Genomic DNA, 14113 nt, shown 5'->3' with positions numbered 1-14113 from the left:
CCCCCTTCACATGGCCAATCCTTGGTCAGTATTTGTAAGCCAAAACCAGTAGTAGAACCTACAAAGAAAAGCTTAATGAAAATATTTGTGTCTCTTATGTTTTGATTACAAATACTAACCAAATAATGCAAAATGACCAAGCATTAACTGCATGAGAGGAGTGGTCCAGCTTTTTTAAGCATTTTTGCCCCCCCCCCCCCCTCCCTTGCTCCAATGAAGGGAACCATACTTACCTTCTCCCTACTGCTTGGTTCCAACTACTTTGGTTCACCACTGTATTCTTTGCACTCTGGTTACTGCTTATAAATAGGGATGAGCGAACTCGAACTGTATAGTTCGGGTTCGTACCGAATTTTGGGGTGTCCGTGACACGGACCCGAACATTTTCGTAAAAGTCCGGGTTCGGGTTCGGTGTTCGTCGCTTTCTTCGCGCTTTTGTGACGCTTTCTTGGCGCTTTTTGAAAGGCTGCTAAGCAGCCAATCAACAAGCGTCATACTACTTGCCCCAAGAGGCCATCACAGCCATGCCTACTATTGGCATGGCTGTGATTGGCCAGAGCACCATGTGACCCAGCCTCTATTTAAGCTGGAGTCACATAGCGCCGCCCGTCACTCTGCTCTGATTAGCGTAGGGAGAGGTTGCGGCTGCGACAGTAGGGCGAGATTAGGCAGATTAACTCCTCCAAAGGACTTGATTAACTGATCGATCTGCAGCTGTGGATCATTGAGCTGCTGATCCTCAATTGCTCACTGTTTTTAGGCTGCCCAGACCGTTTGTCAGTCACATTTTTCTGGGGTGATCGGCGGCCATTTTGTGTCTTGTGGTGCGCCAGCACAAGCTGCGACCAAGTGCATTTAACCCTCAATGGTGTGGTTGTTTTTTGGCTAAAGCCTACATCAGGGTGAAGCTGTCACACCAAGTGCATTTAACCCTCAGTAGTGTGGTTGGTCAAGCTATCACACCAAGTGCATTTAACCAGCAATAGTCTGTTCATTTTTTGGCCATATACTAAATCAGGGGCAAGCTGCGCCCGTCACCAAGTGCATTTAACCCTCAGTAGTGTGGTTGGTCAAGCTGTGACACCAAGTGCATTTAACCAGCAATAGTCTGTTCATTTTTTGGCCATATACTACATCAGGGGCAAGCTGCGCCCATCACCAAGTGCATTTAACCAGCAATAGTGTGGTTATTTTTTGGCCATATCCCAGTCTAATTCTGTCACTAAATCCATACCGGTCACCCAGCGCCTAAATACTAGGCCTCAAATTTATATCCCGCTAAATCTCTCGTTACCGCTGTCCTGTTGTGGCTGGGAAAGTTATTTAGTGTCCGTCAAAGCACATTTTTTGTTCTGGGTTGAAATACAATTCCCAATTTAGCAATTTAAAAATTTAGTGGTTTCTGCTGTATCAGAGCTATTTGAAATCTATCCCTAAAAGGGTATATAATATTCAAGGTGCACATAGGGTCATTCAGAATAACTTCACACACCCGCTACTGTGCATTTCCAAGTCTAATTCTGTCACTAAACCCATACCTGTCACCCAGCGCCTAAATACTAGGCCTCAAATTTATATCCAGCTAAATCTGTCCTTAGTGCTGTAGCTGGGCGAGTTATTTAGTGTCCGTTCAAGCACATTTCTTGTTCTGGGTTGAAATACAATTCCCAATTTAGCAATTTCATAATTTAGTGGTTTCTGCTATATCAGAGCTATTTGAAATCTATCCCTAAAAGGGTATATAATATTCAAGGTGCACATTGGGTCATTCAGAATAACTTCACACACACCCGCTACTGTGTATTTCCAAGTCTAATTCTGTCACTAAACCCATACCTGTCACCCAGCGCCTAAATACTAGGCCTCAAATTTATATCCAGCTAAATCTGTCCTTAGTGCTGTAGCTGGGCGAGTTATTTAGTGTCCGTTCAAGCACATTTCTTGTTCTGGGTTGAAATACAATTCCCAATTTAGCAATTTCATAATTTAGTGGTTTCTGCTATATCAGAGCTATTTGAAATCTATCCCTAAAAGGGTATATAATATTCAAGGTGCACATTGGGTCATTCAGAATAACTTCACACACACCCGCTACTGTGTATTTCCAAGTCTAATTCTGTCACTAAACCCATACCTGTCACCCAGCGCCTAAATACTAGGCCTCAAATTTATATCCTGCTAAATCTCTCGTTAGTGCTGTAGCTGGGCGAGTTATTTAGTGTCCGTTCAAGCACATTTCTTGTTCTGGGTTGAAATACAATTCCCAATTTAGCAATTTCATAATTTAGTGGTTTCTGCTATATCAGAGCTATTTGAAATCTATCCCTAAAAGGGTATATAATATTCAAGGTGCACATTGGGTCATTCAGAATAACTTCACACACACCCGCTACTGTGTATTTCCAAGTCTAATTCTGTCACTAAACCCATACCTGTCACCCAGCGCCTAAATACTAGGCCTCAAATTTATATCCAGCTAAATCTGTCCTTAGTGCTGTAGCTGGGCGAGTTATTTAGTGTCCGTTCAAGCACATTTCTTGTTCTGGGTTGAAATACAATTCCCAATTTAGCAATTTCATAATTTAGTGGTTTCTGCTATATCAGAGTTATTTGAAATCTATCCCTAAAAGGGTATATAATATTCAAGGTGCACATTGGGTCATTCAGAATAACTTCACACACACCCGCTACTGTGTATTTCCAAGTCTAATTCTGTCACTAAACCCATACCTGTCACCCAGCGCCTAAATACTAGGCCTCAAATTTATATCCTGCTAAATCTCTCGTTAGTGCTGTAGCTGGGCGAGTTATTTAGTGTCCGTTCAAGCACATTTCTTGTTCTGGGTTGAAATACAATTCCCAATTTAGCAATTTCATAATTTAGTGGTTTCTGCTATATCAGAGCTATTTGAAATCTATCCCTAAAAGGGTATATAATATTCAAGGTGCACATTGGGTCATTCAGAATAACTTCACACACACCCGCTACTGTGTATTTCCAAGTCTAATTCTGTCACTAAACCCATACCTGTCACCCAGCGCCTAAATACTAGGCCTCAAATTTATATCCTGCTAAATCTCTCGTTAGTGCTGTAGCTGGGCGAGTTATTTAGTGTCCGTTCAAGCACATTTCTTGTTCTGGGTTGAAATACAATTCCCAATTTAGCAATTTCATAATTTAGTGGTTTCTGCTATATCAGAGCTATTTGAAATCTATCCCTAAAAGGGTATATAATATTCAAGGTGCACATTGGGTCATTCAGAATAACTTCACACACACCCGCTACTGTGTATTTCCAAGTCTAATTCTGTCACTAAACCCATACCTGTCACCCAGCGCCTAAATACTAGGCCTCAAATTTATATCCAGCTAAATCTGTCCTTAGTGCTGTAGCTGGGCGAGTTATTTAGTGTCCGTTCAAGCACATTTCTTGTTCTGGGTTGAAATACAATTCCCAATTTAGCAATTTCATAATTTAGTGGTTTCTGCTATATCAGAGCTATTTGAAATCTATCCCTAAAAGGGTATATAATATTCAAGGTGCACATTGGGTCATTCAGAATAACTTCACACACACCCGCTACTGTGTATTTCCAAGTCTAATTCTGTCACTAAACCCATACCTGTCACCCAGCGCCTAAATACTAGGCCTCAAATTTATATCCTGCTAAATCTCTCGTTAGTGCTGTAGCTGGGCGAGTTATTTAGTGTCCGTTCAAGCACATTTCTTGTTCTGGGTTGAAATACAATTCCCAATTTAGCAATTTCATAATTTAGTGGTTTCTGCTATATCAGAGCTATTTGAAATCTATCCCTAAAAGGGTATATAATATTCAAGGTGCACATTGGGTCATTCAGAATAACTTCACACACACACGCTTCTGTGCATTTCCAAGTCTAATTCTGTCACTAAATCCATACCGGTCACCCAGCGCCTAAATACTAGGCCTCAAATTTATATCCCGCTGAATTTGAATACAATACATTGGGCCAAATAATATATTTGTTGTTGTGGTGAACCATAACAATGAGAAAAACATCTAGTAAGGGACGCGGACGTGGACATGGTCGTGGTGGTGTTAGTGGACCCTCTGGTGCTGGGAGAGGACGTGGCCGTTCTGCCACATCCACACGTCCTAGTGTACCAACTACCTCAGGTCCCAGTAGCCGCCAGAATTTACAGCGATATATGGTGGGGCCCAATGCCGTTCTAAGGATGGTAAGGCCTGAGCAGGTACAGGCATTAGTCAATTGGGTGGCCGACAGTGGATCCAGCACGTTCACATTATCTCCCACCCAGTCTTCTGCAGAAAGCGCACAGATGGCGCCTGAAAACCAACCCCATCAGTCTGTCACATCACCCCCATGCATACCAGGGAAACTGTCTCAGCCTCAAGTTATGCAGCAGTCTCTTATGCTGTTTGAAGACTCCGCTGGCAGGGTTTCCCAAGGGCATCCACCTAGCCCTTCCCCAGCGGTGAAAGACATAGAATGCACTGACGCACAACCACTTATGTTTCCTGATGATGAGGACATGGGAATACCACCTCAGCATGTCTCTGATGATGACGAAACACAGGTGCCAACTGCTGCGTCTTTCTGCAGTGTGCAGACTGAACAGGAGGTCAGGGATCTGGGTGGAAGACGATGCAGGGGACGATGAGGTCCTAGACCCCACATGGAATGAAGGTCGTGCCACTGACTTTCACAGTTCGGAGGAAGAGGCAGTGGTGAGACCGAGCCAACAGCGTAGCAAAAGAGGGAGCAGTGGGCAAAAGCAGAACACCCGCCGCCAAGAGACTCCGCCTGCTACTGACCGCCGCCATCTGGGACCGAGCACCCCAAAGGCAGCTTCAAGGAGTTCCCTGGCATGGCACTTCTTCAAACAATGTGCTGACGACAAGACCCGAGTGGTTTGCACGCTGTGCCATCAGAGCCTGGAGCGAGGCATTAACGTTCTGAACCTGAGCACAACCTGCATGACCAGGCACCTGCATGCAAAGCATGAACTGCAGTGGAGTAAACACCTTAAAACCAAGGAAGTCACTCAGGCTCCCCCTGCTACCTCTTCTGCTGCTGCCGCCTCGGCCTATTCTGCTGCTGCCGCCTCGGCCTCTTCCTCCGCCTCTGGAGGAACGTTGGCACCTGCCGCCCAGCAAACAGGGGATGTACCACCAACACCACCACCACCACCTCCGTCACCAAGCGTCTCAACCATGTCACACGCCAGCGTTCAGCTCTCCATCTCACAAACATTTGATAGAAAGCGTAAATTCCCACCTAGCCACCCTCGATCCCTGGCCCTGAATGCCAGCATTTCTAAACTACTGGCCTATGAAATGCTGTCATTTAGGCTGGTGGACACAGACAGCTTCAAACAGCTCATGTCGCTTGCTGTCCCACAGTATGTTGTTCCCAGCCGGCACTACTTCTCCAAGAGAGCCGTGCCTTCCCTGCACAACCAAGTATCCGATAAAATCAAGTGTGCACTGCGCAACGCCATCTGTAGCAAGGTCCACCTAACCACAGATACGTGGACCAGTAAGCACGGCCAGGGACGCTATATCTCCCTAACTGCACACTGGGTAAATGTAGTGGCAGCTGGGCCCCAGGCGGAGAGCTGTTTGGCGCACGTCCTTCCGCCGCCAAGGATCGCAGGGCAACATTCTTTGCCTCCTGTTGCCACCTCCTCCTTCTCGGCTTCCTCCTCCTCTTCTTCCACCTGCTCATCCAGTCAGCCACACACCTTCACCACCAACTTCAGCACAGCCCGGGGTAAACGTCAGCAGGCCATTCTGAAACTCATATGTTTGGGGGACAGGCCCCACACCGCACAGGAGTTGTGGCGGGGTATTGAACAACAGACCGACGAGTGGTTGCTGCCGGTGAGCCTCAAGCCCGGCCTGGTGGTGTGTGATAATGGGCGAAATCTCGTTGCAGCTCTGGGACTAGCCAATTTGACGCACATCCCTTGCTTGGCGCATGTGCTGAATTTGGTGGTGCAGAAGTTCATTCACAACTACCCCGACATGTCAGAGCTGCTGCATAAAGTGCGGGCCGTCTGTTCGCGCTTCCGGCGTTCACATCCTGCTGCTGCTCGCCTGTCTGCGCTACAGCGTAACTTCGGCCTTCCCGCTCACCGCCTCATATGCGACGTGCCCACCAGGTGGAACTCCACCTTGCACATGCTGGACAGACTGTGCGAGCAGCAGCAGGCCATAGTGGAGTTTCAGCTGCAGCACGCACGGGTCAGTCGCACTACAGAACAGCACCACTTCACCACCAATGACTGGGCCTCCATGCGAGACCTGTGTGCCCTGTTGCGCTGTTTCGAGTACTCCACCAACATGGCCAGTGGCGATGACACCGTTATCAGCGTTACAATACCACTTCTATGTCTCCTTGAGAAAACACTTAGGGCGATGATGGAAGAGGAGGTGGCCCAGGAGGAGGAGGAGGAGGAGGAGGAAGAGGGGTCATTTTTAGCACTTTCAGGCCAGTCTCTTCGAAGTGACTCAGAGGGAGGTTTTTGGCAACAGCAGAGGCCAGGTACAAATGTGGCCAGCCAGGGCCCACTACTGGAGGACGAGGAGGACGAGGATGAGGAGGAGGTGGAGGAGGATGAGGATGAAGCATGGTCACAGCGGGGTGGCACCCAACGCAGCTCGGGTCCATCACTGGTGCGTGGCTGGGGGGAAAGGCAGGACGATGACGATACGCCTCCCACAGAGGACAGCTTGTCCTTACCCCTGGGCAGCCTGGCACACATGAGCGACTACATGCTGCAGTGCCTGCGCAACGACAGCAGAGTTGCCCACATTTTAACCTGTGCGGACTACTGGGTTGCCACCCTGCTGGATCCACGCTACAAAGACAATGTGCCCACCTTACTTCCTGCACTGGAGCGTGATAGGAAGATGCGCGAGTACAAGCGCACGTTGGTAGACGCGCTACTGAGAGCATTCCCAAATGTCACAGGGGAACAAGTGGAAGCCCAAGGCCAAGGCAGAGGAGGAGCAAGAGGTCGCCAAGGCAGCTGTGTCACGGCCAGCTCCTCTGAGGGCAGGGTTAGCATGGCAGAGATGTGGAAAACTTTTGTCAACACGCCACAGCTAACTGCACCACCACCTGATACGCAACGTGTTAGCAGGAGGCAACATTTCACTAACATGGTGGAACAGTACGTGTGCACACCCCTCCACGTACTGACTGATGGTTCGGCCCCATTCAACTTCTGGGTCTCTAAATTGTCCACGTGGCCAGAGCTAGCCTTTTATGCCTTGGAGGTGCTGGCCTGCCCGGCAGCCAGCGTTTTGTCTGAACGTGTATTCAGCACGGCAGGGGGCGTCATTACAGACAAACGCAGCCGCCTGTCTACAGCCAATGTGGACAAGCTGACGTTCATAAAAATGAACCAGGCATGGATCCCACAGGACCTGTCCGTCCCTTGTCCAGATTAGACATTAACTACCTCCCCATAACCATATATTATTGGACTCCAGGGCACTTCCTCATTCAATCCTATTTTTATTTTCATTTTACCATTATATTGCGAGGCTACCCAAAGTTGAATGAACCTCTCCTCTGCCTGTGTGCTAGGCCTAAATATATGCCAATGGACTGTTGCAGTGGTGGCTGACGTGAAGCCTGATTCTCTGCTATGACATGCAGACTAATTCTCTGCTGACATGAAGCCAGATTGTCTGTTACGGGACCTCTCTCCTCTGCCTGGGTGCTGGGCCTAAATTTATGACAATGGACTGTTGCAGTGGTGGCTGACGTGAAGCCTGATTCTCTGCTATGACATGCAGACTGATTCTCTGCTGTCATGAAGCCAGATTGTCTGTTACGGGACCTCTCTGCTCTGCCTGTGTGCTAGGCCTAAATATATGCCAATGGACTGTTGCAGTGGTGGCTGACGTGAAGCCTCATTCTCTGCTATGACATGCAGACTGATTCTCTGCTGACATGAAGCCAGATTCTCTGTTACGGGACCTCTCTCCTCTGCCTGTGTGTGTGCTGGGCCTAAATATATGCCAATGGACTGTTGCAGTGGTGGCTGACGTGAAGCCTCATTCTCTGCTTTGACATGCAGACTGATTCTCTGCTGACATGAAGCCAGATTGTCTGTTACGGGACCTCTCTCCTCTGCCTGTGTGCTAGGCCTAAATATATGCCAATGGACTGTTGCAGTGGTGGCTGACGTGAAGCCTCATTCTCTGCTATGACATGCAGACTGATTCTCTGCTGACATGAAGCCAGATTCTCTGTTACGGGACCTCCCTCCTCTGCCTGGGTGCTGGGCCTAAATATATGCCAATGGACTGTTGCAGTGGTGGCTGACGTGAAGCCTCATTCTCTGCTATGACATGCAGACTAATTCTCTGCTGACATGAAGACAGATTCTCTGTTACGGGACCTCTCTCCTCTGCCTGTGTGTGTGCTGGGCCTAAATATATGCCAATGGACTGTTGCAGTGGTGGCTGACGTGAAGCCTCATTCTCTGCTATGACATGCAGACTAATTCTCTGCTGACATGAAGCCAGATTGTCTGTTACGGGACCTCTCTCCTCTGCCTGGGTGCTGGGCCTAAATTTATGACAATGGACTGTTGCAGTGGTGGCTGACGTGAAGCCTGATTCTCTGCTATGACATGCAGACTGATTCTCTGCTGACATGAAGCCAGATCCTCTGTTACGGGACCTCTCTCCTCTGCCTGTGTGTGTGCTGGGCCTAAATATATGCCAATGGACTGTTGCAGTGGTGGCTGACGTGAAGCCTCATTCTCTGCTATGACATGCAGACTGATTCTCTGCTGACATGAAGCCAGATTCTCTGTTACGGGACCTCTCTCCTCTGCCTGTGTGTGTGCTGGGCCTAAATATATGCCAATGGACTGTTGCAGTGGTGGCTGACGTGAAGCCTCATTCTCTGCTATGACATGCAGACTAATTCTCTGCTGACATGAAGACAGATTCTCTGTTACGGGACCTCCCTCCTCTGCCTGGGTGCTGGGCCTAAATATATGCCAATGGACTGTTGCAGTGGTGGCTGACGTGAAGCCTCATTCTCTGCTATGACATGCAGACTAATTCTCTGCTGACATGAAGACAGATTCTCTGTTACGGGACCTCTCTCCTCTGCCTGGGTGCCGGGGCCTAAATATCTGAGAATGGACTGTTCCAGTGGTGGTTTCAAAGGAAAGGACCGGCACTTCGCTGATGTAGATCACAATGTAGATTTATTCAGTCACATATTCAAAATGGCATAGTGACGCGTTTCAGCACAGATGTGCTTTCATCAGACTGCATAAAACATCTTACACTCCAGCTATTTATACATAAATGAAACACAAAGGAACTGACATCATCAAAGAAGCTCCGCCTCCCTCATTAAATAAAATTCGCATATCAAATAATCGCAATGAAAAATTCGCATTGAAAAATTCGCAATTGAAAATTCGCAACTGAAAATTCGCAATTGAAAATTGAAAATTCCCAATTGAAAATTCGCAACTGAAAATTCGCAACTGAAAATTCGCAATTGAAAATTCGCAAAAAACATATCCACTCTATACTGGCGAAGATTTTCAGTCACATAGTCCATTCTTGCAGTGATTAATCATGCTGAAGAAAAAAAGAAATATATTTATCAGATTGCATAAGGCCGAATGCCTTATAGGAAGCAGGACACATTGTACTCACGATTGAGGCCCCTGGGCTCCATTGTCTGAAGACGATGGATCCAGTAAGCCTCCCTTTTCAATAACAATTTATTTCTGTCACCCCCTCGACGGGGTAATGATACACCTTCAATAATCTGATACCTCAACTGCGAGATGTTGTGTTTTTTATCATAAAAATGAAGGGGTATTGGGAGTAATAAATTCTGTTTACGGATAGTAGATTTGTGTTTACTTAGTCTGTCCTTCATTCTCATTGAGGTTTCCCCCACATATAGTAATCCACATGGACATTTAAGAATGTAAACCACAAATCTACTATCACAAGTGAACGTGCCCCTTATTGGAATATTTTCACCTGAGTGAGGGTGGGAGAAACATGAACCCTTTATAACGCTGGAACAATTGACACAGTTTAAACAAGGAAAAGTGCCCCGTCTAGGTGTAGATAAAGTACTCTGTCCTCTTTCTATTTTATTACTTCCCACATCCGCCCGGACTATTTTATCCCTAATATTTTCTGCCCGTTTATAGCATATCATGGGTGGCCTCTGGAACTCTCCTATCCGTGGATAGGACTTAGATAATATGTGCCAATGTTGATTAACAATAGTCCTAAGGCGCTGGGACCAGGGATGGTATTTAATCACTAAGGGGATCCTTGTTTCTTTCTTAGTTCTATCTGGTGGTGTAATCTCAGCTTTATTACGCTGTATTTTCAATAGATCAGGGGGGTAGCCTCGCTCTCTAAATTTATTGGTCATATCGTCTAATCTTGTTTGACACATATCCCTATCACTAACGATCCGTCTAACCCTCTGGTATTGCCGCCCTGCTTCTTACTAGAATTGTTCCAGTGGTGGGTGACGGGAAGCCAGATTCTCTGCTATGGAACCTCTCTCCAATTGATTTTGGTTAATTTTTATTTATTTAATTTTTATTTTAATTCATTTCCCTATCCACATTTGTTTGCAGGGGATTTACCTACATGTTGCTGCCTTTTGCAGCCCTCTAGCTCTTTCCTGGGCTGTTTTACAGCCTTTTTAGTGCCGAAAAGTTCGGGTCCCCATTGACTTCAATGGGGTTCGGGTTCGGGACGAAGTTCGGATCGGGTTCGGATCCCGAACCCGAACATTTCCGGGATGTTCGGCCGAACTTCTCGAACCCGAACATCCAGGTGTTCGCTCAACTCTACTTATAAACCTTCAGGGGTCACATATGCCACGGTGACATCCACAAGTTTCCCTCCACAAGTCTAGTGGTTAGGAGTGTGAGTAAAGAAAGCTTTCAAAAGATGGACAACCTCTTGAAGTTCCATTTTAAATCTAGTCATGTAAAACACACACACACTCATCTGCTTCCCCCACTCGGTTCCTGCACCAAGGGCTAACTCAGTGCAGCTCCTTGGTGCAGGAACTGAATAGCAGGGAGCAGTTCAGTGTTTTTCATCTTTAGGTACCATGCTGACAAGCCCAGATTTAAAATGGCCCTTAAAGCTGGAAAAACCCTTTAACTGACATGTTCTGAAGGTACAAGACATTTCTGAATGAAAACTCTTAGATGTTCGATTCTCTTTGGCAAAATAAGACACTGTTTATCTGGACCCTGTATTCTGTTATTGACCTGGATACTGCATTCACTGTTTATCTGGACACTTTCCAAGAACTTTACTCAGGTCCCTCACTAGTTGCAAAGGCTCATATGGAGTATTACGGCTCTTTTAGACTATAGCTGGTACTGCTTATTTATATGTGCACATAGACAATACATTTTTCAAAGCAGCAGTGTAACAAGTAGCTATGGGACCCCAAAACAAAACTTTGAAAGAGACTCCACTCCACCACGAGTATATGTAGCAGCACGTTTAGAAGATAAAAGCCTATAATTATTTTGGTTTCCCTAACACACAGGCATAATGCAGTGAGGTTGCAGAAAAGGGATAATGTCCACAGTGATGTCATAGTTGGCACAGTGACATTACCGAAGAGGGAATATTCGAACAGTGATCTCACAGTACAGGAATAAAAGGTATACCGGGATATATCTTACAAAGCAGGCATAACACAAAAAAAGTCATTGACATCAACCCACAGGAATGAAAAGCATAGGGATGCACCATAACATGATGTTACAGTACAGGCAAAATGTAACACCTTCAAGAGTAGTGAAATGATTCTACGGATTTGAGTCTACGCATTTGCACGAGCCCTGCTGATTGGACAAATCAATTCTAACCGCTCTGCTGATTGGACAAATTGATTCTGTAGAATAATTTCGCTCACCTCTACTGGGCCGGCCCCTTCCACTGTCAACAATTATCACTAAACTGCAGCTTATGTCTGAGTGAAGATGTCCCCCTTAGTTATGCCATGCCTGATATCCTGGAAATTATACCCTTGTATAAGAGATTTCATTTATGAAGACATTGGGCACTGCAAACTGTATTCTGTCAGATCCCTCAGATGAACAAAATTTTAAATTTTAAAAAGGAGTTCCTCATAAAAAGGACTTTGTCCATATGCCCCATTAGGTCATGTGGACCCAGCTGGGGACCCTTCCTATGAGTCAGAATGTAGAGCTACATGAGGAGATCGGCTCTCACTCTGGTGGAACTCAGTCTTTTGTATGTTACATAGTCCCTCCATGCATTACCTGGTCCAATTTTATATTCATATAAATGACCAGTATGTAATGCTACGTCTTCCCTGGCCACTTGGTTGTAATGGCTGGCCAGACACAGCTTGCTACAATGGAAGCTGATCGCAGAGGATCAGAGAAACTGGGCCAGTGGCGATTTAGGCAGTAGCTTCATCATAGTTAAAGAGGACCTTTCACCAGAATTAAACTTCTAAAGTAACTATACAGGCATGTAGAGCGGCGCCCAGGGACCCCCCTGCACTTACTGTTATCCCTGGGCGCCGCTCCGTTCTCCCGTAATTGCCTCCGGTATCTTTACAGTTAGGCTCCACCCAGGGGAACCTGCCGGCGCCTCCTTCTCCCATGCTGCAGCGCTGGCCAATCGCAGCGCTCAGCTCATAGCCTGAGAGGCTTTTTTCTCTCTCAGGCTATGAGCTGAGCGCTGTGATTGGCCAGCGCTGCAGCATGGGAGAATGAGCCGCCGGCAGGTTCCCCTGGGTGGAGCCTAACTGTAAAGATACTGGAGGCAATAACGGGAGAACGGAGCAGCGCCCAGGTATAACAGTAAGTGCAGGGAGATCCCTGGGTGCCGCTCTACATGCCTGTATAGTTACTTTAGAAGTTTAATTCTGGTGAAAGGTCCTCTTTAAGTGTTGTCTTGTTGAGACAACCACTTCGAAAATATGTGGTGATCAGATAGTTACCTGGGTCCCACTCCCAATGTCCCTAACAAACAGATAATTCTGCTGGGGAAGGAAGGAAGGATTTCCTTCTGTTTTACCACTGCAACAGAAATGAATACAGATGAATGGCTATCCATGTAATAGGACTTCTCCAGTCTGCCAGAATAGGAGCCCATGAGCTCAGGGCGGGCTCAAATATTAGGGTCCCAAGAGGGGGACTCCCCACACTATAATGTCCATATGCCTTAATATCTCATATGGAAAGGCTTGTCTTCATGAGACAACCCCTTAAAAAAAAAAAAATGTTAATATTATATAGAGTTCACTGTAAGGCTACTTTCACACTTGCGTTTTTTCTTTTCCGGCATAGAGTTCCGTCCTAGGGGCTCCATACCGGAAAAGAACTGATCAGTTTTATCCCCATGCATTCTGAATGGAGAGCAATCCGTTCAGGATACATCAGGATGTATTCAGTTCAGTCTTTTTGACTGATCAGGACAAAGATAAAACCGCAGCATGCTACGGTTTTATCTCTGGCCCAAAAAAACTGAAGACTTGCCTCAATGCCGGATCCGGCAATCAATAATTAAGACAAATTGAAAAAAAAATGATTAGTCCAAAATGCGTAAACTCAAATAATAAAAACAAAACAAAAACAGAAAAACTGAATGTAAATCCAAGATATACGTAGCAGTCACACGATGGTCACCAATGTTGCCCAACAGACTTCATTGACTATAATAAAACCTGTCAGATTTCCATCATGGTGTCCTTCATCTTATCAGACAAAATAGAGCAGCCTCTGAGTAGCCTCTAGTGCAGGTATGAACAAGATCTCAGCACCATCATCTTCTTGTTAAAAGGGGATTTTTTTCTGTATTTTTGAACCTCCATTCTAAGAAGAACTTACTAATGACTGTTTAGGACAGACTGCAATTTCAGCAGCAATTCATCTGAAAGTTTTGCAAACTGTAAAAATAGAAACAAAGGATTTATTCCACAATCTCCGGATACTCAGTACATATGAAAAGTGAACTATTTGCAGACAATGGAAAGAAGATTGTGTCACTGGCAAGGTCTGTCTTTACATAGCCCTTGGGACACTTACTA

At 46.1% G+C, this 14113-nt stretch overlaps 1 protein-coding gene across 1 annotated transcript in view; it reads left to right on the top strand.

Annotated features, from left to right (window-relative positions):
* Nucleotides 1-14113, top strand: part of NRK (Nik related kinase) — a 334012-nt gene that overhangs the window by 123259 nt on the left and 196640 nt on the right. The gene's annotated exons all lie outside the window — the stretch shown is intronic.

This window comes from Bufo gargarizans, chromosome 9 (genome assembly GCF_014858855.1).
Source record: "Bufo gargarizans isolate SCDJY-AF-19 chromosome 9, ASM1485885v1, whole genome shotgun sequence".
Lineage (NCBI taxonomy): Eukaryota > Metazoa > Chordata > Amphibia > Anura > Bufonidae > Bufo > Bufo gargarizans.
The sequence above is the reverse complement of the archived record's forward strand: the minus strand, read 5'-3'. Positions and strand labels throughout refer to the sequence as shown.